At 50.0% G+C, this 25,335-nt stretch overlaps 1 protein-coding gene and 1 long non-coding RNA gene across 5 annotated transcripts in view; both read right to left on the bottom strand.

The window, feature by feature from the left end:
* The window catches only part of kcc (solute carrier family 12 member kcc), a 288,496-nt gene that overhangs the window by 38,793 nt on the left and 224,368 nt on the right, over window positions 1-25,335 (bottom strand). The gene's annotated exons all lie outside the window — the stretch shown is intronic.
* On the bottom strand, window positions 18,863-22,388 carry LOC149351155 (uncharacterized). Of its 2 annotated transcripts, XR_016290533.1 has the most exons (3): window positions 22,248-22,384; window positions 19,055-19,497; window positions 18,863-19,007 (listed from the first exon to the last, which is right to left on the bottom strand). It is a non-coding gene; the product is annotated as an uncharacterized LOC149351155 (long non-coding RNA). The 2 variants fall into 2 exon arrangements; XR_016290534.1 differs by lacking the exon at window positions 18,863-19,007 and having other exon boundaries at window positions 19,327-19,497; window positions 22,248-22,388.

Raw genomic sequence — 25,335 nt, 5'->3', positions numbered from 1 at the left:
TAGGTGATCCACGCATGGACACTGAGCAGTCTAAGCGCACGAAGCGTAAAGCACCTCCCCCCTCCTCACAAGCAGACATAGATGCCAAATTCGAGGCAGCTGATACGCGAATGGCCCAATTCGAGGGTGCCCTCCTTCGACTCGCCCCCACCATTGACCGTCTAGTAGAAAGCTGCGCCACAATGGCAGCCAACATCCAAACCCTTCATGCCAGGCTCGATACCCTCACGAATCCCCCGAAATCCGCAACCCCCTTGAAGTCGACAACCCGTCCTAACTACCCAGCACCCATTATTGTCGCCACGTCGGAGAGTGCAACCGCGCGCTCACGTGCAGGCGGCATTCTTAAATCACCCGTCGTGCTATCACAGCGCCCCGAACCCTACGGGAAACGCGATGGCTAGCTCCCCCTTCACAGTTTGGCAATGGAACTGCAGGGGCTTCAAGGCAAAGCGGCGAGCCTTGGAGCACACCCTGCAGGCCCAGCCGCACACCGCCCACATCATCGCACTTCAGGAAACCTACATGGACACGAAACTTACCAGCTACGCCGCATATAACCAACAAACGACACCAGACCACCGGCCCAACACCGCCATCCTGGTCCACCGAAATTTAGCAGCTAATCATATAGACCTTAGTTACCCCGAGGTTCCGCACACTTTCGTACAGGTCCTACCGAACAGCCGCTCACAAGCCCCGCTCCACATCCTCAACGTCTACAGCCCCCCTAGCGACAAAAGCACACGAGTGGCAACCCTCGTTCGTAAGGCCTGCGCGACTGCACAAACAGGGATGCTACTCATCTTAGGTGACTTCAACGCGCCGCATACCGAGTGGGGCTACCCCCGCAAAGCATGCGGTCGTAAGGGAGCCAAATTGTGGGAGACAGCCCAAACACTGGGCCTGACACTACTCCTAGACCCCGACAGGCCTACTCGCATTGGAAACAGTGTCACACAGGACAGCTGCCCCGATCTCACTTTCGCCCGCAACATCCCAGACGCACGCTGGGAAAACCTCGGCATGAACATAGGTAGCGACCACTATGTTCTCAGCACAACCTTCACGGCTACACACAGCAAAGCCCCCAACCGAACAATCAGGCACACTAACTGGGACGCCTTCCGATACGTGCGCGCCAAACGCACTTCGGCCCCCATAGACGACCTGGACACATGGACAAACTCGCTGCTCGAAGACACCTACAATGCCACCTCCACGACTACCCAGGACGAGGATGGCCCCTCTCCCGACGCCAAACTCATACACATGTGGGAGGCCCAGCGCAGTCTTAGCGCTCGCTGGCTCCGCCAAAAACACAATCGACCCCTCAAGCTCCGTCTCGTTCGCCTCGAGCGAGAGATCGAAGCTTATTACTCCATCAAACTGAGTCAGGAGCAATGGCATCAAACCTGCGACCGTCTTAACGGACAGTTAGGATGCAAAAACTCGTGGTTCTTGCTCAGACATCTACTGGACCCAACTCACACCAAATCCACATCTCACAAGAACCTCACCCGTGTCATACACGCTTTTCAGGGAACAAATGAGGAACTCCTCGCTACCCTGAAAGACAAATACATCAATACTTCCACTGAAATTCCCATCCCTTCAGGATACACGGGTGCTCAGAACACCAACATGGACGCCGACATCACGGCAGGAGAAGTCGGCGCCGCCCTCAACCAGATTAAAACCACCTCGGCCGCTGGCGACGACCACATAACCAACAAGATGCTTCGTAACCTCGAAGATCAGTCCGTCGAGGCACTCACGGACCTCTTCAACCAACACTGGCATGAGGGTCGCCTTCCAGACACTTGGAAGCATGCCAAAGTGATTTTCATACATAAGCCAGGCAAACGACTCGAGCTGAGCAACCTTCGGCCCATCTCGCTCACGTCCTGCCTGGGAAAGGTCATGGAACACGTCATACTAAATAGACTCCACACTCACGTAGACCAAGGGGACCTTTTCCCCCCCACTATGATCGGCTTCAGGACCGGCCTCTCCACTCAAGACATTATGTGGCAACTCCAACACGACATCCTCGATCCGAGACCCATCCGAGCTACACGAACCATCCTAAGCCTAGATGTCAGCAAGGCTTTCGACAACGTGTCACATGCTTCCATCCTTTCAAACCTCTCAAAAATGAATGTAGGCACTCGCACTTACAACTACATTGCCGACTTTCTTCATAACCGTACAGCAGAACTTCACATTGCAGACCTCCACAGCGAGAAGATCACACTAGGCACCCGAGGAACACCACAAGGAGCAGTCCTATCTCCGTTCCTTTTCAACACTACAATGAGAGGCCTCCCTCCGCTCCTGGAAGAGATACCTCACATTAAACACTCAATATATGCCGATGACATTATCCTGTGGACCAACTCTGGCTCTGACGGGGAAATCCAAAACTCCCTCCAAACAGCAATCGATAAAGTACACTCCTTTGTACAGGCGAACGGGCTCACATGCTCCACCACGAAGTCCGAATTACTAGTCATCAGGGTCAGACGAGCTCGCCTGCCCGTACCCGACCCGCAAGAACCTATTGTGCTTCATGTCGACACACATCCCATACCTCCGGTCCGCACCATCCGCGTTCTGGGTATGTTAATACAGAACAACACGCAAAACTCGGAGGCCATTCAGCACCTCCGCACCACAGCCAAGCAGATCAACGGCCTTATCCGCCGCAGCAGCACCCGCCGGAGAGGTATGAAGGAGGATGACCTCTGTCGGCTCACGCAAGCTTTCCTCATTAGCAGGATAGTCTACTCCTACCCCTACTATCACCTCCGCCGGAAGGACGAGGAAGCTGTGAACAGCATTATACGTTCAGCGTACAAAGCGGCACTGGGGCTACCTCAGTACGCCAGCACACAGCACCTCCTCCAACTCGGCATCTACAACACGCTCACAGAACTCATAGAGGCACACAAGACCGCCCAAATCCACCGCCTCTCCCGCACTAAACACGGGCGGCTCATACTTGACCGTCTCAACATCAACCCCATAGGCGACGTCCACCCCACGACGCCCATTCCGATAGTGGTCTATAGCCGCCTAGTTATAAAACCAATCCCCAAAAACATGCTACCTGGCCGCCATGATACGCGCCGTCAGCTGAAAGCCCAAGCACTAGATGCCACATACCTTGCCGACGAATACGCAATATACGTAGATGCTGCACGGCAAAGTGCAAACACATACGTGGCTTGTGCAACCACGCCACAATCTACTCTTGTCACCGCCGCCACAGTAGTAGCTCACTCTCCGACAGCGGCAGAAGAAACCGCCATCGCGCTGGCCATCGCTGACCCACGTACGCGCACAGTCCTCAGCGACTCCAAAAGAGCGATACAAAATTACTCGGCAGGTTTTATCTGCCACCCCGCTGCACGCATCCTTCGCGGCTGCACTCCCGACCATAAGATCAACCTGGTCTGGGTACCCGCCCACGCGGGAAACTCTGGAAACGAAGGGGTCGACCGACTAGCCCGAGGACTAACCAACCGGGCGGCCGGCCCCACGGACCCAGACGCTCTTGCCGAGGCTCCCCAGACCTTTGCCGAAATTACCAACCTCTACAGAGAGATGAGACGCCAGTTCCCGCCTCCACACCCCGACTTGAATCGAGCGCAAGCCACCTTGCTCCGCAGGTTGCAGACACACTCCATCCTTAGCCATTCTAGACTTTCACTCACCACAGACGGGGAATACGACCCCGTCTGCCAAAATTGTTACCAGGGAGAAATCGCCACCCAGGCTCACATCCTCTGGGGTTGCGCGGGAAATCCGCCCCCTCGAACCTTACTGCCAGCTCCCTCCGAAGACGGATGGAACCAACTCCTCAGAAGGCCAGACAAGAGCATCCAACTGGCACTCATTTCGTGGGCCCAGGAAGTCGCCCCCACCTGGGGGCCACACCAAGCCCACCTGCTGTAAATCCCGCCAATCTATGGCAATAAAGTTGTTTCTCTCTCTCTCTCCATCAAAGTCACGTACCACGTGACTTTCTCTGACCCGCCCGCGCTACCCGTGCCAGGCCGCTGCTCAGTAGGGTGCCTCGATGGCCAGCGCGGACATCAAGGCTCCTGCCAAGGCGGGGACGAGAAGATCACGTGGCACGAGCGCAGCGGAGTGATGCGTTTTGATAGACGGCGCTGTGCGCGAAACATCCAGCGCGCGATTTTCTAATACCGTGAGAAATGGCCGAAATTTGTTGAGCCACAGCGCCACGGGACAGAGGAAAACACAGTATTCCAGGTTCCAGTATTCCAAGAGAAAAATTAAAAACAAAGAGAGTCTGCGTCCAAAGAATGTCGTAGCCATTTGCGTTTTGCGGGAATTTACACTATCGGCACTTTTAGTTCAGCCATGCAAACGGAGATGCAACGATAACTTCAGCTTAGTGGTGCCATCTGGTTTAAGAAGAGGAACCATTTTTGTCAACAAACCGACACTATTATTTTCGTTTTTACATTTTTGATATATCGATGCACTGTGAAAATAGCATGTGCGAAAAAAGACCGAAAGGAGGGGGACGCTGCGCGGGGGTGTTCTGACACTGAAACATCCCCCTGGTCATGCCCCTGGTGCTCGTATACATTCGCCCCGCTCGTCACTCGTCGCTGGGTTGATCCAGGGCACTGCCGGAAACTGGTTTTGCCGAGGCGGCCGCGTTTCGATGCAGGCGAAACGCAAAGGCGCCCGTCTGCTGTGCGATGTGGTCGAAATTATTCCGGAGACCTCCTCTACGGCACCTCTTTCTCTCTTCTTTCACTCCCACCTTCCGCCCTTCCCTTACAGGGCGGTTCAGGTGTCCCCCGAGATGTGAGACAATTACTGCCCATTTCCTTTCCTCAAAAAACCAATTCTCATTTTTTCAAATCGCGGGCAACCTGATGAACTAGTTTATTACCGGCAATCCCTAAGTGACCAGGTATCCAGAGCAGAACGACCATGGCGGGCGTATTAACAGGACATCGCCGAAATCACCTCGAAGATCGAGGGGATGGTGCCATTTTGACAGGAACGGACAGCTGACTGAGTTTCGTATAAAGAAGGCGGAGGGGCGACCTTTTCGCTACGCAACAACACACCCTCAAACTCTCATCTACGGTCTACTCTTAATAGTATTTATTAAGCCTCCTTCCTCCAACTCCCCGTCCACACATCTAACCAGAGACTTTATGACACGGGTCTCTGCCTCCACCTCCAGTCCCTCAACAACCACCAACGGGAACGACCGGTCGCCCGCCTGCCCGACAACCTCCAGATACGTTGGATATTGCAGGCCGGCATCCCACCCATTCATTTGCCCCCTTCACGTACCTGCACTACCTATATCCTGCAACATGCGCATCGCGCCCATCTTTCGCAACATACAGTATCGGCCACCAAGCTCGCCACAACCCACCCTTCTCTACTCACACTGTAGCTATACCGACGCCTGTTCTCTGGGGGGCTCAGGCAGCACAGTGTACATCGTCTTCTCGCCACACTTAGCGGACCCCATAACTGAGACGTGTAGGCCTTTTTCCAAAGCGCTCTTTCCTGGCTTATATTAGCGTCAGTTTTTCCACATTTTTAATCCAACAAAAGCTCACTAAATTATTTTTCTCAGCCTAGCGTTGTTCGCGTTCCCCGAGATTACACGGGAGTAAGTGAACCTCACAGGCAGCAAAATGGGGCTCGAGGATCGGCAATCGCTCCTGCCACCTCTTTCGGTTATCGCCTCCTGTGTGTAGACTCAACCACAACGCAGGTATGCAAGCGCAGCCACACAGACGAGCAAACGCGGAAATTCTCGTACCGACTCTGTGGGCCGTGCGCGCTCTCCGGACAAGTGGGTGGGCCCGCCTCTCAACGCAGTGGACGTTCGTATCTCCCTAGAGCAGCGAGACCACGCCTCCAGAAGGCAGCGAGTGTAATTGGTGTTCGTCGATTTTTTCCTCGATTTGGGCCACGCGCACCCACTTGCGTTCATCTCTTTCGAAGAAACTTGGGCGATGGCATAATAAGTGCTTTCCTGCTCTCACGACAAAAGGTAGCCTTACACGAACTATGAACGCGCCCTTTCGTCTCGCTCATTCGAGGCCTTGAAGCCGAGCTCCCGAGCGGCGCGACACTATGTGGATTACGGCGCGTAATGCAGTGTGCCTGATCCTCAGCCTTCGTTCACATGCGGTGCGCGCGAGCTCCGAGAAGCATCGCTCTTCCACACTGCCCGTCAGCGCAGCGGCGCCCAGCAGGATTTCGGGGATTGCCGAGAGTGCGTCGGGATGGCGGGCGGCGCTCCTTTCGTTCGAGTTGCCCATTTTCTTTCTGCGGATCTACTACAGAGGCGCCGACGACAATGCGAGAAGCTCGCCTCGGCGGTCGCTCTTATCGGCTCTCGCGGCCTCCTGCGTTCGCAGATTACGCTGGGCCGGAGGCGAGAGATGGGCGCGCCGCGCAGGGAAGCTGCTCTGGTTGCCAGCTCGTGCACTTGCGCTGCTCAGCTCGAAGGCGCGCGGCAAACTTCCCGTTGGCGGCGGCATTTCGACGGGGCTTAGTGGTGCACAAATGTATCCCGATTCAAGGGTAACGTTGGCGCTCGAGATGTGTGTAACACTGACTGCAGCGCCCTACGGCTTCACACCCTGCCCTTCCATACCAGCCCTATTATAGCTACTGTGGCACCTTACAACCATCGCAAATACGTCGTAGAAATGACGTAACTATGCTCATTTTTCGCGGGTGGTTTGAACGTAGTAGAGTTTCGGGACTTTCATTTGCGATTTTCTCAGCAACGCAGCTACCTTTGCGCGCTGAAAAGACGTCGGTTTTGACGTCGGAAACTAACCATCTTGCTTAGTTTGATATTTCTCTTTATAGTGTCCCTTTAACGCGACATCAGGCGTTCAGTTCGGAGTGGCACGAAACGCAGGAGTATCCTTGCAATGTGTGCTGTAGGCATGGCTGATAAAGCTGACGTCCATCCTCGGGCGACAGAGAAACAAAAAGGCCAGCGAACTCATTGTGCGACTTCGTGCCGCAGTGCACATGTTTCATTGCGAAGCAATCAGTCTCCTCGCTACATCTATACATTACTACCCCAGTTCTGCAAGAAAGCAAGAATATCATGTGCATGGGCGTCCGGAGGGGGGGGGGGGGGGGGGGCAAGGGGGGGCGGCTGCACCCCCCTGGAAAATCACTCACTCGAACCGTGAGTGATGGCCGCACGCCAGGGGCGGTGGTGCGCTCAGCCAAAAGGGTAAAAGCAGCCCCGCTTCGACGCTTGGTCACATCTGCGAAATGCCGCGTCCGGGCGCGCGTCGTTCCGCCGTTTTCAAACCACGCCACCGCCAGCTCTGCTGAAGGACGACCTGTTGCAGACATGCAGCGGCACCGGCGAGCATGTGCTTCGAGCCGTCTTGAGATGGGTGTCTGTTTCTTTGATCTCTAGAGAGATAGCGACACGGAGGCAGACAGTGCACAGGGCACAGGTCGCTCGCTATAATCATGATACGTTCGTACGCCGGCCACCGATGAATTCTTGAGGGAGGAAGGACAAATCAGCCGTGTCCACCCCCGCTTTGTCGGGCTGCTCAGGGGCAAGCGGGCGACGAGTTGGCGCCGCCGCCGCGCGCTGTCTCCTCCGATCCACGGGAGAGCTCGGTGCGGTAGAAGCGCCGCTTTCAGAACCTTCGGCAAAGGGGATTAGCTGCTTTTGTTCACGGCGACGCAGTCTCCAGAGGCGCCCCCACACCAGCGTTCCTTGCGTCTTCTCCGAAAACCAGCGCCTTTGGTCAACGCAGCCCGATGGCGCCTGCCTGGCTCGCCTGTCACCTCTGGCTGGGCCTCAAATCACAACAGCGCCCATGTACTGTGCGTGTCAGTGCATGGTAAAGAGACCCAGGTGGTCGACATTATCCGAAACTCTGTACTACTCCGTCCCTCATAGCCTGAGTCGTTTTGGGGCTCTGAACCCCATAAAAGCACAAAAACAAATTTTCCGGCCGAATTAGTTGCGGGTGTCCCTTCCCCTCGGAAGTCGCGCGGCGTTCCTTACACCCCAAAAGTGCGCATTCGTGGATATTGTGGCAAGTAAGCCCTTGCACGTGTGCGCGCCTCTGTGTTTGTGCTTCGGTGTTTTTAGTGGCGGGTTGTCAACGAAGGTGAGAACAACCAAGACAGCGGACGAGAAAACGACGAGCGGCGAGCAGTGTGTGTGCGGTTGCTCGACTGTGCGGATGCGCGAGCAAGATGGAGCGAGGTGTATGAAGCTGCGAGCGTGCATTTATCTTGTAAATAAGTTTTCGTTGTATATATAGTCATCTTTTGTTTTCAACGTACTCGTTCAACCATTTTTCCAATCAATATATATGATGACTGTGCACTGAGAACGTGTAATGAAGCACAGAAATGAATTTATCACCCGTGTAACTACGCAATTCGCCCAGAAAAATCCGAGGCGCCTACAGTTGCTGTTCAAGGAAGACTGACTGAGTGACTGTAGTTGCGTGTTTGTGAACATATTGCGCTGTGTGCTGGTCATCAATTCGGGTGAGTCGAGAACCCGTATGCAGTAAGACTGAGCACTTCGAGTATTGATAGTATCTTTTTGCATTTTTATTAATTTTAATTGTTTCTTTGTTGATAAACTCCAATGTATCTCTACAATCCGCGCTTTAATTTGCTGCTTGTAATTTTCTTTCATGTGTGTATTTTACTTATTTTTTATTTATATATAAATAAATAAATTTACTCCGCAAATAGTGCCTTTTCGCTACGAATATACCCCCCCCCCCCCCCCTCCGGCGCCAACAACCAATGGGCCCCCCCTGCAAAAAATTCTGCGGACGCCCTTGATCATGTGATTGCTCTAAGCGTACGCAGCGCACGGACAATTTGCCTGCAACGAGAGCTCCCTTTTACCAGTATAGAAAGAAAAAAAGAAACTAAAATGCAAACCTACTCAATCATACGGACCTTCCCCCCCCCCCCCCCCCTCTTCTTAGATAAAGTGACGTAACAGCAGAGCGCTCGTCGACAAGGATAACTCAACGCGCAGCCACGAAGCAGGAAAGTATAAAATTAAAATTTAAGACGGTTTCGCTTTTCTCTTTCTCGTTTTGTTCCGTTTCTGAGCACGCTAGCACGAAATTCAAGCATTTCCCCATAGTTTAAGGACTTCAAAACCTAGCCACAAAGATTTCGTGCTGCCGCCGCCTCAAATTTCTGGAAGCCTCGCGGCATTTACCTCTTCATCGTTTTCGTATTGTATTCAGCCCAACTCGGATATGTTATCCGCACGAAGCACGTACGCAAATACTTGTTCTCTCCACGTACCGTCTTGCGAAAGCCCCGCTATTGCGTGCTGTTTATTATCGGCGGTACGCATGCATGCTGGGATATGGCGCGGATTTTGATTTTCCTTCCCCTAGCGCAGCTGTCCACATCGGGAAATAAGGTGGGCACCGTATCCGATGCTGTCCATGCGGCTATCGCGTAGACGCCCATCGAGCACGCGCGCACACAGTCGCGCAGCGCAGGGAGTCAGCGTCGCCTCGAGCGACGGCGCCACGCTCAAACGGACAGTGGGCGCACGAGTGAGACGGAGACAGAACCTGAAATAGTCTCAGCACATGGACGCATGGACGAGGACACAACACATGGACGAGGACATGCTTGGAGTAAGCCTCAAATCGAATGACTATGAACGGAGACAATACAGTCGCGCAAAACGTGTTCCGATAGCTTTGTCTCAGATTGGATTGGATGACACGGAAAACATGCGCGGCCCCGCAGCCTCACCAGACACGGACGGTCACCTTTAGCGTTTCGCGGTGGGCACACGCACAGAGTTTTATGCTGTACTCGTGCAACGCCTGCTAAGGTATATGATATTTTCCGCAAAATTAGTATACCTGGAACTTGGTTGTTTCTAGAACGCCAACAGCACCCAAAGTTCGCCAATGGCAGGCATACGCCCGGCACTCCTGTAGGTACAAGCCACCCCCCTTCAATACTGGGAAAAAACTGCGCTTCCGTACAGCGCCGCCAAAATGGGGCGATTCTGCCACGAGCGTCTGAGTGCGTGGAGGCAGCCAGCGTCTTCCGACTGGGACACGCAGCTCGACGAATATCAGTGCTCGTCCCAGCAGCTCGTTGTGATGCTAATGAGGTAAAGAAAAGGCTGCTCAGCTCCTACGCCGAGACGGAAGACGCACGCACGCAGCGCGCGCGCAAAGAAAGTGGCGGCCTCCTTTGTGCAGCGTGCATTTATTTATCCCCAAAGAAGCAACGACGCCGTATTCTCTGCAACTCCCCGAGCAGAGCACGATCGCCATTCGCTACCTCCCAGACGGTCTCGCTGGGAACAAGCACTGGGTCTCCTGCAGCGAGAGGCCCTTTCTTCAGGTGGAACAAATGGCAACAAGAGAATCAGGTGGTCCTGACCTCCGTGCACTCGCCGTGCGGCGATCGCTCACGTAACCCCAGCGCCGTATTCCAGACCACGCTGCTGCCAAAGCCGTTACCTTCTGCGCTCACGATGCCGACGGGCCGCAGAAGTCTAGACGGCACCATACTGAGGTGTTTGCTGTGCGGCGCCGACATCCCGTTTTGGGGCCCGCTTGCGTAATCGAATGGAGACTTTTTTTTTTTTTTAATCAAAACGTCTCGTGATGTACTGGCCAGAAGTCTATTGGGACTTGTGGAGCAGCCGCTATTCCGCCTGCACGTGGGAAATTTTTAACGCTGCGTTGAGCTCACGCTGTGCGAACAAAGAAGGCGACTTCAGAGAACGAATAAAGACGAGAAGCTCGGGACACATTGCGCACACACTTCCAGAGTATGGCAAGCCCGACTTTCTGGACCTGACGTTACAAAAGAGACGCCACGATCTGTGGTTATGTACGAAGATGCCACATCGACCGACTGTTCACTGCCAGTATGCACTAAATCACTCGGTGGTTAGTGCATGCAATGCGTTATGCCAGCGAGTCAAGACGGCTTTCACGTGAATGCAGCACAGTCTTCAGACAGCAACAGCTGACCTTCAGGCAAGGAAATAAGTGGCTAAAATAAAGGCAGAGGCACTTTGCGGGACGAATGCGAAATGCAACCAGCCTGGTAAGAAAACTGCCACGATGATCGAAAGCGCGAGGCCTTCGTCGTGCCGCCATCGCTTTTACCGCGCACGTTCCGCTGCACCCCGGGCATGCACGCTTGTCTATCGCAAAGCAGGGCATATCCGCCTGCCCTTTTCCAGGATGGCCAAGGCCAGCGCTGCTCCGAGCATTCTTGAAAACGACGGCGCAGTCCGTCGACTCGGTCGTGCAGCGATTGAAAGCTTTTCCCGAAATTGAGTGCCGCCACCGGCGTTTCCGTCTCGAAGGATTTCAGCCGCCGCAATCGCTACCAGCTGGGAGGGTGCGGGTGTTCATCGATGCGAGATGAGCTCCGCGGCTGACGACGCTTTCTTTTCGATGTGCGAAGGGCGCCACGAGCGGTGTGGGCGTGTCGCAGTGTGGCCCACGCGGCCGGGCCCAGAGCACGCAGTCTCCCGGCAGGCGCGGGGAAAGAAAGCCAGTCAGCACAGAGGCATGATGTCAAAACTTTATGCAAAGCATATTGGCGAGCTTCCACCCACGCCCGTATAGTGATTGCTCGTCGCGTAATATAATGTAGTACCGCCCGCGGCTCCGGACAGTAGGTCGTATGTTTTTGTGCCCGTACAAGGAAAGAAACGATACGGTGTGATGCCAATTTATTTATTTATTTCAATAACCTCAGGGCCCGAGGACGTTACAGAGGGGGTGGGGGTTACAATGCAGAAAGAAAAAAAACACATACAAAAGTACAACGTTGCAGATTTGTTAACAATCACAATGGTGCAATTACAAAACATGGTCAATAAGTGCTGATTTGAAAGATGGTGGAATGGACTAAAGAAAGAGCTAGTTTCGAGAAAAGATACGAAGCTTGAGTATATGCCATGTTCTAAAAGTTTGCAATGAATGGACGTTAAAGATATTGGCCTGTAGTTAAGAGGAGATTGGGGGTTGCCTGATTTGAAGATGGGGACTGTGGGATAACTTTAAAAACTATACGGATTCGCTATTATTTGACAACAGTGAAGAAACAACTACATTCTTTTAGGAGAACAAAACAGGATTATATTCTGAACTGAAATACATAGTACGTCCGAAGTGGACGGAATACAGTGAGCTTCTGCCTTGGGCGGTTGGGCCGAGCACTCGACGCTTGGCCGCTGGCTTTCCCCTTTCCCTCTCATGGTCGGCGACTCGACGCTTGGGAGCAGTCTTCTTCCCCGGTTGGGGTCGGCGCGCAAGCCTCTTCAGCTCCGGGCCCCCCTGTGGTAGAGCCGCGGCCTTACAATTTATGGACGCGCCTGTCACAGTCGAGTGGCGTCGAGGGGCATTCTTCCAGGACCGCGTTTTCGTTTCTCCGTGTAACGGGATACGTTGTTTTTGTCGTCGAGGCCCCACTTCGGCTCCGCGCCTTCTCGGAATGCTGCAGTTTGGCTGCAAACACGGACATGCTACCGTAGCTGCGCCTGGCTTTCTCGTCCGGTTCCACTACAGGGACCACCTTCCCCACTTTCCATTCTAAAGGGAGTGTAGAAGAGTGAAAAGACTGGGTGAAAAATTAAGTATGAAGTAAGCACATTCAACAACAATTCAACGAGAGTGGAATAAAAACGAAACTCCAATGCGTTTCCGCTCAAGTTGGGCCACTAACGAAGGACTTCGCACGCAGACTGAACAAGGTTTGTCCGCTATGACGAACGTATAGCAATGTAAAATTTTCATTACGTTAGGTTACGCATAGGTACTCAAAACAGGAGCTTCAACTTCCAGCAGCAAGCAACTTCCTCAGCTCGACGACCACGGAGCCTGTGTCGGCCGCGACTGGTTCAACCGCTTTAGTAAAGCAGCAAGTTGGGCTCATTGGTGATGGCTCGTGACTGGATGAACGTTATTGAGGAACAAGACGTTAACACACTACGAAAAGGACTGCATACGTCATGTGGTGTGTTAACGTCTTTTAGCGCAGTAACGTTCTTCTACCGCTTTAGCCCGCTGCGTCACCCTTACTCCATAGAATGCAAAATGGATTACAGTATGCCACTCCTCGGTGCCAGAAAGCCAAGGGTCCGATTTTCAAAGCTGGTGGCGCGTGAGAACGGTATGTGGTTGGCCGGCACTCCTGTGTCATGTTCCGCGGGCTGACAAGATTGCCCAGGTGAGAAGGGCGCAATCCAGTCTGGAACCATTCTTTAACGCGATGTTTTCAGAGTTCAGCCCCTGATTTATTCGTGTGAGCACTGGCAAATGTAGATTCCACTTAAGTGACAGCAATCAGTGAAAGAATATATGCATTGTGCGTAGGTGATAACATACTTTCTCAGACGACTTATTTACATTACATTCAAGAAATCAGTAGGACAAAAAAATAAATACAAGAAAAGTAACTCGACAGTGAGCCATATACTTCGCACACTTCAGCTCCCACAAAGCAATTTAACCACTTTTTTTACGAATTTAAGAGCTTCGCTTGCTAAGATTTTCACTCAAATAAAGATTTCTGACGACAGCCGTACACATCGACCGTAACAGGCTCAGCAAGACACTAAAAAAGTTATGAAAGCTCGTGTATACTACGAGGAACAGCCGCTATACCACTGCAAGTTCGTTGGAATCTACAAAACAGCGCTTACGCCATGAGCCTATCTCTTGAACCACATTGCTATTCGATTTACTTCACGATTTAGAAATCTACTCCAGAAAAAAAAAAAAAAAGTTCTATCTTAAACCGATTACCGCAGCATTTCGGCAGTGCCCGACAAAGCACACCCGAGCTGGCCTAATCCTGTTAGCTGCGGGACACACAATTGTACGCAATACACTCCCAGAACGAGACAAGCGGAATGCGAAAGATTAGATTACCGGAAAAGTTTCGACCACTTACAGAATACGAGCTTTTCGTGGGTCGTCTTTTACGGGTAATATTATTTCTTCTTATTTAGGAAATGCTTCCGGGACGAGCATAACTCGAGAGGAGCTAATTTATTCAAACAGCCTCCGGAAGAAAAGCAACAAATCATGATATTTTTCCGACGGCATTTAGCCAAACACTGGTTCACGTAGCCTAGACCCGTTCAGAAACACCCAACACAAGTGCACGTAACATCTCGGAAACATTTGGTGCACAAGTGGCAAATTCGCTTCATTGCGCGCCCGACTTAAACACACGCAGTGTCTCACAACAAAAACTAAGCAAAAACAATGTCTGCCGAAAGTCCAAATCAGCCGCAAGCGTCAGCAGCGCGCGCCCGAGAAAACGTTACGTACAAACGCCCGTCCCAAACTAAGCGATATCCAGGGACCATGGCCTATTCGCATCCAGAGCGCCATCCCTCGCAGGTGTTGGCTGACTGCGTTTCGTAAACCTCCTTTCTTTACACGCCATTTCGGCTCGTATGATTAGTATCAAAGTCAGATGACTAGATTAATTTTACTGTGACTCTGGCGCAAAGGAAGAGGTCACAGTAGCAACTGACAGACGATATGAGCTGCAGGTTTATTTGACCCGAAACAAAATGCTCGAAGCAAAGAACACAGCGGACAAGGTACAAATTTTCTGCGTCGCAGTCGACGCAAAAGCGGTCGCTACGTTAACTCCTTACAGCGTCGCGCTGTAAAAGCCCCAGTGAATTAAAGACACTCATCGTATTTCAATCTGTTTTCTGTTCCCTAAGAACGAGACTGAAGCACTTTGCAGGGCCATAGATTTCAGCAGCCCTCCGTAAGCTCCTGTCAGAACGGTCGAAACTACACGAACCTTATCATTATTATGAAATCGGCTTCACCTCAATGTTTCACGCCCGACTTATGGCGGGACTGCGAACTTTGAATAGAGAATGTAAAATCGTAGGTCGATCGTCTTATGAATGCTTTTTTTTTAAATTATGGGTTTAACGTCCCGAAGTGACACACGAGCTATGAGGGACGCCGTAGTGGAGGGCTCCGAATTAATTGAGATCACCTGGGGTTCTCTAACGTGCGCTGACATCGCACAGCACACGGGTGTTTTTGTATTTCACCTCCATCGAAGTACGCCTTTCACGGCCGGGATCGAAGCCGCGACCCCGGGATCAGCAGACGAACGCCAAAGCCACTGAGCCACTGCGGCGGGTGTTTTACAAAGTGGAACATGTCAAAGTTGTTCCCATGACAACGCCACGTGCACATCTCAAACAACGGCATACGTATTCATCACTGAACCTTCGTTTCGCTGGAGCCACTGGAACAGATTGCAGTGTGGGGGAGCCAACTTAACGAAACAAAAGAAAGGTCCATAAGGGTCACGTATCGAAGAACCAAACCAGCCTCCTACCTCCTTGACCCCAGCCTTCTTTAAAAAGTCGTCCTTCGGGCGTCCCGCTACGCACGCGGCGCGATCCCAATGCTCCCCCATCATGCTCCGACTCCGCCACGGGAGCGGAGAGCGCAGTTAATTAAAGTTGCTCTGGCGGGAGCGCGTCTCGCTTCCCGACGCCATTACGGAGGCGCGCACGTTTCGAGAAACGTCGCTATTTGCCCGCGGTGCCCCGCGGCGACGAGCGCTCCCGTTTAATCCCGCCAGCTTCGGGGTTAATCCCGCAGAACCTATGGAGCTTTTCCGTCGTTCAGGACCGTGCGCCTTTTTGAGCGGCTCGCACGTATTGAGAACGCACGCGGCGAACCGGGCCCATTCAAGAAAATCGAATTCGCTCCCGAATGCGCAATACTTGTGGTTGCGGCTACTCTCTTATTCCTTTTTTTTTTTTTTAGTTTAATCCCCCGCGCTGCTTCGTGGCTTTCAAGCGAAAGGCGGCGCACTTGCGAAAAAGCCGATCAAACTTCGACACCGAAGGTTTCGTTGCCCATTTTTGTTTCAAAAACGACCCAGACAAGAGAAGTGAACTCATGCGCATGCACGACCTCACAAGCTGCTGCTGTTGCTGCTGTTGAACGTACACCAACACGTTACACAAACCTCAATAGTTAATAAATAATTTTGTGTACCCCTCTGATATCACTATACTGATCATATGCATGCGTTGCTCGCAGGCAAAATGCTGCAACGATTCCTTTCCTTGCTCGCGACTGAACAGCCTCATCTTTGATACCAGCGCTAGAGAGCGGGCTAGCTCTCAGCCCTTACGTCACAGGCTGCAGCGGCCAATCAAAGAAAGACAAAACAGTGGACCCGGAAAAACAGTCGCTACAAAATGCTGCCCTTTTAGTCAAAAACACGGTCCAATATTCCGCTTCGGTGGCATGTAACGATTGCTATAGCTGGAAGTTAAACAACCAGGGACGGATTGCCGCTGCACTTGGCGCAACAGTATGTCAGTACCATTTCTGATAATCCGCAAGTCTGTTTTCCGTTCGTTTTTCTCACGAAATGCAACAACAGCGCCTCATAGTCAACGACAACGTCAAGGAACAGTAACGCACAGCTCAGCTTCGGCGTGCGAGAAACGGTATGCCCACCCAAGAAGAAGACTCAGCATCCTTCTCCCAGGTAATCACTCGACAAGCACTTTTCTCGCTATACTGAAAACCGAGCTCAGAGCCGCGGCTCGAAACAAATGGCGTACATCCTAATCAGCGATCCGGAGCAAGTGTTCTCACTACACCAAACCGTAGAGCGTGTTTCAATGGGCGTTTTGAAATCAGATCCTCAGTGCTGATTGGACCATGACGGATGTCTTGCTCCTTGGCGGGTCCGGAGAGCTGTCTGCTCCGAATCGCCGACTGAAAACGCCAAAAGTTGCCTCCTCGCGCAAGACTTGCCCCCCCCCCCCCCCCCCCCCTTCCACAGTAGCGGCATTCTTTCTTTTTTTTATAATTACTTCGGGCCGGGTCATTAAGGAATCCGGGCTGCCAGCCGAATCCCGCCAGCCGGCGACGCCATCAACGCCGCCGTTCGTTCACTTTCCGTGCACTTGTGGAGAGGACTATCGATGTTGTTCGTATCGATCCAGGAATGAGCGCGACGCGAGACATCAATGCGAAGAATTCAAGCGGCACGCGCGTTTCTTCTCAATCCTTCTGCGCCGATGTGGCATATGTTTGCGGCGTGTAGCGATGAAAGAACTCCGAGTCGACGAACGGAGTGCATCGATTACTTTTACGCCACGCTCCGAACGAGCCGAGTGATCACTGTGCGCACACAAACGCTCGAGTGCGAAGAGTGCACGTTCGACGTTGAATGCCTAAAGAGTAATGGCACACTAGGCAGAAGAAAATTTCTAAGGTGCACGCCAGACAGGCCTCCGATACATCGGAACAAAGCAAAGCACAGAACAACTCCATGTACAGCGGATATAGCGGTTAAAGTGGACGCCTGGCTGCCGGGAGCGCCGCGCATTCGGAGCAAGAAGAATGAACCCGGTTAGAAAACGACGAGCGAAGATTACAAGTCTCTATACTCGCTATAGGATGGCCCAACAACAGCTTATTCGGAGAAGTTTCAGAACACAGTTTACTCGGGGAAGCCTCTGAGCTGCACTTACGGAGGATAGACATAAAAAACAGCACCTTCGGTAGCACTAGCTACGGTCCGCGGCGTCCTGCACTACTGCGGTGGCCAATCACAACTTAGAACAAAATCAGCATTTAGTGCGAACAGCACTCTTTAACGGGGTCCAAACCATGGTCCAAACGCATCCAAGATAATTGTGGACTGTCCATGAGGGCGACCCGCGCGACCGGAGCTGGTTACTGGCCCTGCTGGTAGATGGCGTCACGAGACCCAGTTTGCCGCTTCGCTCTCGATGATGTTGTTTTTTTTTTATTTCCTCGTTTTTCTTTGTATCCGGCCAGAGCACTTTTTTTTGTTTAGGCGCCCGCCCGTTTCAAAGGGAAGGCCACACTATCATCATCATCATCTTCATCATCGCCAGCGCGCGCATTACGTAATGAAGGCAGCTCACGCGGCGTTGTTGCTAACAGTCTCGCCCGAGATATCTACACCCGGGAGGCCGCGAAATCACCCTTACCCGGGTCGAAGTACCCGCTCATCACGTACACGGAAATCACGGCTGAATACAGGGATGACGTACTAGACCTCCCACTTCCTGATCGGTCTCTCACACCTAAGGAGTGCACAGACTGGAGAAAATTACAAACCAACCGATTCTTTCCCCCTTATCTACACGGGGAGGGAGGGGAACCTCCAAAGTTATGCACCAAATGCAGGATAACAGCTAATCAGGATCATCTCGTTTGTAAAAGCCCCGATTCTCCCGAGCATATTGATGGAACTACAGAGAAAGAAACCTGGGATGCTCACCTCCGGAGCCGGGCTCCGGAGCAGCAAGCTCGAGCAATCCGTCTGGCACGGGACGCCTTGCGTAAGACGTCACCCTGCGAGGCTCCCTCTCCCTTGGAGGACCCCTATAGGGCCTGACTGAGGGAGCGGAGGGGCGTCTACATCGACGGCAATAAAGTTATCTTGTCGCCTCGCTCAGCATGTGCCACCAGGACTACGCGTGAGCCTCTTGGGCCTCCTCCGCGCCGTGCGCTGGCTTCTTCCACTGCGAGCCTCCGAAGGTGCTGTTGTAAGTCTTTGCGCTGTTGCTGACACATGCGCCGCTCTGGTGGCGACGCAGCTGCAAGAACTCTTGCTCAAATCGTTTGGTTTGGTTTATGGGCCCTTATAAAAATTTCTATAGACAGTCCATAGACTGTCTATAGACTTTAGTCTATGAAGTCTATAGACTGTCTATAGACAAATCCTTTAGACTGGTCTATAGACGGTCTATAGATTTATGGCCATACACTTTTAGTAGACTTTTGTCTATAGACAGTCTATAGACAAATGTCTACTGAAAGTCTATAGGTCTATAGGAAGTCTATAGACACAGGTCTATAGACAGTCTATAGACGATCTATAGACTTATGGTCATACATTTCCTATAGAGCTGTCTATAGACCGTCTATAGACACTTGTCTATAGACGGGCTATAGACGACCTATAGACTTATGGCCATCGACTTCCTGTAGATTACTGTCTATAGACAGTCTACAGACAAAAGTCTACTGGTCCAGTAGACATATGTCTATAGACTGTCTATAGACATTCCATAGGTGTGTGGCCAGGCAGTGCTATAGACCTTTGTCTATAGACAGTCTATAGACCTCTGTCTACTAAACTATTAGCAGACCATTATCTATAGACTGCCTATAGACTGTCCACAATCATTGAAAAAGGTCACCAGACAGAGTTCACACATGAAACAATCAATATACTTACAAATTTAGTTTATTTCCAAGCTATCCAGGCTGGGAATATGCAATACATGCACCATAAGAATGCACCACAGTAACATAAAAGTTGAAAGTAACAGTCCGGCTAGTTTCCTCAGAAGCATTCTTGTGGCCTGTTGTCTGCAGTAAATCATCCGGACATGTTCACCTGTACAGCACGAAGGAAAAAAAATAATATAAGAGGAACTGAAAAAAAAATTCCCATTCCATCTCTACACATGTGCTTTACAATGCAAGGCATATCCTGGCTATGCCATTCTACATAGGCAATCTTGATCTTTTGGTGTGGTTTTATGGGGTTCAAAGACCCAAGGCGACACACGCTACGAGACGCTAAAGTGAAAGGCTGGGGAATAATTTCGGTCACCTGTGCAGAGTACACAGGCCTTTAGCATTTTGCCTCTATTAAAATGCGACCGCCTAGGCCGGAATCGAACCTGCATCTTTCAGGTCGCCATACGAACATGATAGCCACTGAGCTATCATGCCGGCTCAATCATTTCAGTAAATACACTACAGATTATAAGTATCGTCATAAAACATTGTAACAAAGACCCCTAATCCCTGGAGCACTCTACTCTGAATCCAGTACTAATATTGATTTCTGTATGGCAATACTGTTACAGCCAATACTGATCTCTTTATGGCAATCCTTTTACACTATTTGTAACAGAAGACTTCGAACAATTGTGCCACATATCTGCATTGACTCGCAAGGAGCTGTTAAGAATGCCACCTCCATAAAATACAGATTCAGTGCACCTTACAGAGGGATGCAAAAAGGAGAATATTGCAGCATTTATTCTTATAACCGCTATAGAAGAAGCGCTTCAGAATACCTTGCGTGAATTAAGCCTGGTACACTCGGCCAACTTTTTAACTGGCTCGGGTGTTGCATCGCTAAATCCACCTTGTAAAAAAGGTGCCTTTCGGCTACACTGCTGGCATATTCATGCTGTAATTTAACGAGTGAAATGTCATTTCGTGGTTCCTTTTTGTTCATATAATGTTTGAGTGCAGTACTTGCGTATTTAGATCAACGTTATCAGAAACATTCGTCTGCCACTACGAACAGCTGAAACAAGCGGCATACGCAGCAATGGATCTTGTCCATATGGCCTCATCCTCTGGGTAAAGTACCACTCCTTTCATGGCGGACAAGTCGTTTACCCAGATTAGTGCAAATACGCCACCATAACCATTGCTGCGTATTCCGCTTGTTTCGGCTCATCGTAGCGGCAGACGATGAATATTTCTGATAACTTTGATCTAAACATGCAAGTACTCCACTCAAACATTATATTAACAAAAAGAAACTATGAAATGCCATCTCACGCATCAAATTACAACATGAATATGCCAGCAGTGTAGCCAAAAGGCACCTTTTTACAGGTGCATTTAGCGATGCAACACCTAAGCCAGTTCAAGATTTGGCCGAGTGTACGTAAGCCGATACTCAAACGGGCACAAGCTATACAAAACCAGCAGGCAGAAGCAACCAGTTCACCACAGATTTGCGCCTATAACTTGAAGCACAAAGACGGAACAGCATACTCGTACATCTGCGCGCGCTCTTAGAAACAAGCGGGTTGCAGCGCTTCCATGCCGCGCTCATTATTCAGAAAACTAATACAGTACACAGAGGCTGCAGCTGCGCCGTTTCAAAAGCAGTCGCGAGGTTGAGACAGCAAATTACTGACTGTCACGATAAAATACCGCCTGAAATTCACTTAGTTTTTCCTTCAAGAGCAGCTCCAACAGCGCAGTAAAGAGGTGTGTTTCTTGCATGGAGGCAGCTAACCCAACGCTGCTAGAAAAATCAGCGAAAGCATTGAACGTGCTCAAAGTAGGAAGTACTTCAATGAAACAATTAACGCCTTCAACAGGCGCAGCTATAATAACACGAGAGCTTAATTTAATTTTAGGCGCAAATAAGCGGCGAGTCACATCGGCGCTTTCGTAACGTAGCAGTCTGAAATCAGAAACACATAATTTGCCTCTCGCGCAAATGGTATTCTAGAAATCTGTGCACGCGTGAGCGGGATTCATGAACGAACCACTCGGAACGAAATGTAAGCCACCTCTTGTCGAGCCGACCTTTACCCAGCTTTCAAACTGAAGTGCTCGCAAGCCAGCGGCGGCGGCCAACGGCTCCGATGACAGACACGGACGAATCCATACGTGTGCAACGAAGGGGAGATGGGATGAAGCTCGTGGGTTCTTCGCGGTGTTTGAGCACGACGGCCATTCGCGCCGGCAACGAATTTTATTCACCCATCACACTATAAGCATTCCTCCAGCGCCGCTTGAATACAACTTCGACAAACGTCTCGCGCTCCAGTCTATAGCGTTACAAGACACCTTTGCTGAAACGTCGGCGTCCACGACGCGCATCGAGCGAGCGTCCATACGTAGCAAGCAATGCACACCTCAAAAAGAACAGCACTCCATGGTCCAGAGAGGCGATAACACAAAGATAAGAAAACAAATGTAATCCACCACTGAGCGCGACTGTATGTAAGTACGTTTTCGGAGGTGCAAAGTAAATTGAGCTCACACGGCGCTAACTAACACAAAGTTCCATTTCGGCCGTCATTCACAGGCTAAACGACATTTCTGGCCGCGCATCTACCTTGAAACACGAAAAATCTAGTAGACAGCTCGCGAGGAGCGGCTTATCATCAAGGGCATCGCACAGACTGCCTTTCCGCGCGTTAGTAAAGACAGCGGGACAGAGATAAGCGGCATTAGTCGAGAACCCGATGGCTTCCGCCTTAGAAACGAAGATAGGACAAGATAGGACGTTTGTAACTGCGCACATAATCTGTTCTGCACACACAGCTCTGCTTAGAGTGGTTTAGGAGACCAAATGAATAAAATATAAACGTGTAGACTTACCGTAAGCGGACGATGAAGCTGGATTTTGAAGAAAACGTAATCCGCGAAAAACACTCCAACGCCATTGATGCAGCCACGCACAGGGTTGTTAGCAGCCCGAATGATTTTCCGCCGTCTAGCGGTAAAATGGGTAAAACGTGAAACAGAAACCCATTTCACGGTCGTTTCTTTATCGCTCGCACTCTTGCCGTGTGCAGCTTGATCTGATATCCAAGACCACAGAAGGCAATTGGTTTACAAGCTTAAATTCTTCGCTTACCCTCTAAAAATCTTATTGTTTTCGTGAAAACAGAACCGAAATCTAACTTCTTGTCGGTATACGCGCCGCATCTCTCATCGAATAGTATGCTGTACAATTCTCAAATAATAATTATAAGGTTGCATAGCACAACGTCTTTTTTGCATGTGTTCGTGTTTAGAAAACTGATATGCGCCACATCAGCGTGTCATCGGCTCCGAAGCAACAGGTTCAAGGGTAGGAACGAAAAAATACTGGCTTTGTGACTGTTGCGTCGCAGCACTTATTCACATGAATAAAAACTGCAAAGGTAGTAATGGCAGATGTTAATCGCACAGAGGACCAGGCTCTTTGAGATTAATCTAAAGTGTTTCTAAGGCATGGGCGCTTCCTTGAATTCTCACACCCGTATTTCCCCCTTTATCTTCAGGACGTTTTAAAGAGAAATGTAGAACCTTTGATGAAATGTTTCTAATTTCAGCGCGTTGGACAGTAACGATCGAAAGATGGAATGGAATTGTGTAGAGCGATTCCTTTAAGGGACAGCGTATTCGTTCGATGTAGTACGGTTTGCGGGCGCCCTTAGTTCAAGAACGGCTGCCTTTCCTCGGCTTACTTGTTAGCATTAATATCTAATTGTATTGACAATATACGTCACGGTATAACGAAAAGGAGCTTGTCAATGCTCCTGAAAACAATATACAGGAGGGTGTTGTAATGGCCTTACGCAATACTTTTTAATTTCCGTAATAGCGAAGGAGGTGGGGGACTCCCGACATAGTTGCGGTCACTAGATGCAGGTCCCCTCAACATGCAGTGCAAAAATGAATTGACATTGTTCTGGACTTAGTCGAAAGTCATTGTATCGAATATTGTTGGATAAAATTACGATTTTTATAGACTGGTCTTATAGGCAGTAGACTATCTATAGTGTACAGTCTATAGACGAAAGAAAATTGAGGTAGTTGTAGACTGTAGTCCATAGAGAGTCTATAGACCGTCTATAGACAAAAGTAAATCGAAGCAGCTATAGACCTTGGTCTATAGAGAGTCTATAGACCGTCTATAGACGAAAGGATATTAATGTGGCAGCTGTAGACCTTAGTCTATAGACCGTCTATAGACGAAAGAAAATTGAAGCAGTTATAGACTTTGGTCTATAGAGAGTCTATAGACAAAAGAAAATTGAGGCAGCTATAGACCTTAGTCTATAGCGAGTCTATAGACCGTCTATAGACGAAAGTAAACTGAAGCAGTTATAGACTTTAGTCTATAGACAGTCTATAGACAAAAGGAAATTGAGGCAGCTATAGACCTTAGTCTATAGCGAGTCTATAGACCGTCTATAGACGAAAGGAAATTGAAGCAATTATAGACCTTAGTCTATAGACAGTCTATAGACAAAAGGAAATTGAGGCGGCTATAGACCTTAGGCTATAGCGAGTCTATAGACCGTCTATAGACGAAAGGAAATGGAGGTAGTTATAGACTTCAGTCTATAGCGAGTCTATAGACCGTCTATAGACAAAAGGAAATTGAGCCAGCTATAGACTTTAGTCTATAAAGTGTCTATAGACAGTCTATAGACAAAAGGAAATTTGAGCCAGCTATAGACTTTAGTCTATAAAGTGTCTATAGACAGTCTATAGACAAAAGGAAATTGAGGCAGCTATAGACCTTAGTCTATAGAGAGTCTATAGAAAGTCTATAGACAAAAGGAAAATGAGGCAGCTATAGACCTTAGTCTATAGAGGGTCTATAGACAGTCTATAGACGAAAGGAAATTGAGGCGGCTATAGACCTTTGTCTATAGAGAGTCTATAGACCGTCTATAGACAAAAGGAAATTGAAGCAGCTATAGACTTTAGTCCATAGATTTTCTATAGACTGTCTATAGACAAAAGGAAAAGTCTATAGGATGGCTATAGAGTCTATAAAAAGTCTATAGAAAGTCTATAGACCATTTTTATAAGGGGGGTTTAACGTCCCAAAGCGACTCAGGCTATGAGAGACGCCGTAGTGAAGGGCTCCGGAAATTTCGACCACCTGGGGTTCTTTAACGTGCACTGACATCGCACAGTACACGGGCCTCTAGAATTTCTCCTCCAAAGAAATTCCAGCCGCCGCGGCCGGGATCGAACCCGCGTCTTTTGGGTCAGCAGCCGAGCACCATAACCACTGAGCCATCGCGGCGGGTTTGCTCCGTATTATCATGGTCGCGTCTATACAGTGCTAACAATGCTTATGCTATAGAATGCTTATGCTATATAACAGGCTGAACACATGCTTTCGCACGTCTACTCAGTTTAACGACGTGAAAACCTTACCACTTTTTAAATGTTTGACGGTATCAATAAGCCAGAGGCATCAAGTTTATTGAGCTTATAATTTCGTCTCCTGAATAGCTTCTTCTTTAGGTAACAAGAAAAGCTTTTAGAACGGTTTACTTTTTGTAACGGAGGAATCCTGTTCGGCGGTCCTCCATGTGGGCGGAGCTTCGCTGCAGGAGCTATCTGACGATAGTAGTTCTCTAGTTTTCCCTGTTCAAAGTTAACCATCACCAAAAAAATGCGACACACGGAGGTCTAGTTTTTTTTTTTTTTTTTGTGGCGGTTAACTTGGAAGGACAAAAACTGAATGACCACTAAGTGCAGCTCAGAGATATTTTGCACACTTCATGAAATATGCAAGAGCCACAAATTGGCCACATATACTTCCGTTATTGCAATTATACCAGAAGCTATAGGGTCTCTAATATGCGCAATTTCTGCCGTTTCTAGTCTTTTTTAGAGCATTAGTCCTAGATGGTTTGGTTTGGTTTTAAGGCGAAAGAAAGCCTTAAGTGTCTCA

The sequence above is a fragment of the Amblyomma mixtum genome, chromosome 3 (genome assembly GCF_055824585.1).
Source record: "Amblyomma mixtum isolate Tamu chromosome 3, ASM5582458v1, whole genome shotgun sequence".
Lineage (NCBI taxonomy): Eukaryota > Metazoa > Arthropoda > Arachnida > Ixodida > Ixodidae > Amblyomma > Amblyomma mixtum.
The sequence above is the reverse complement of the archived record's forward strand: the minus strand, read 5'-3'. Positions and strand labels throughout refer to the sequence as shown.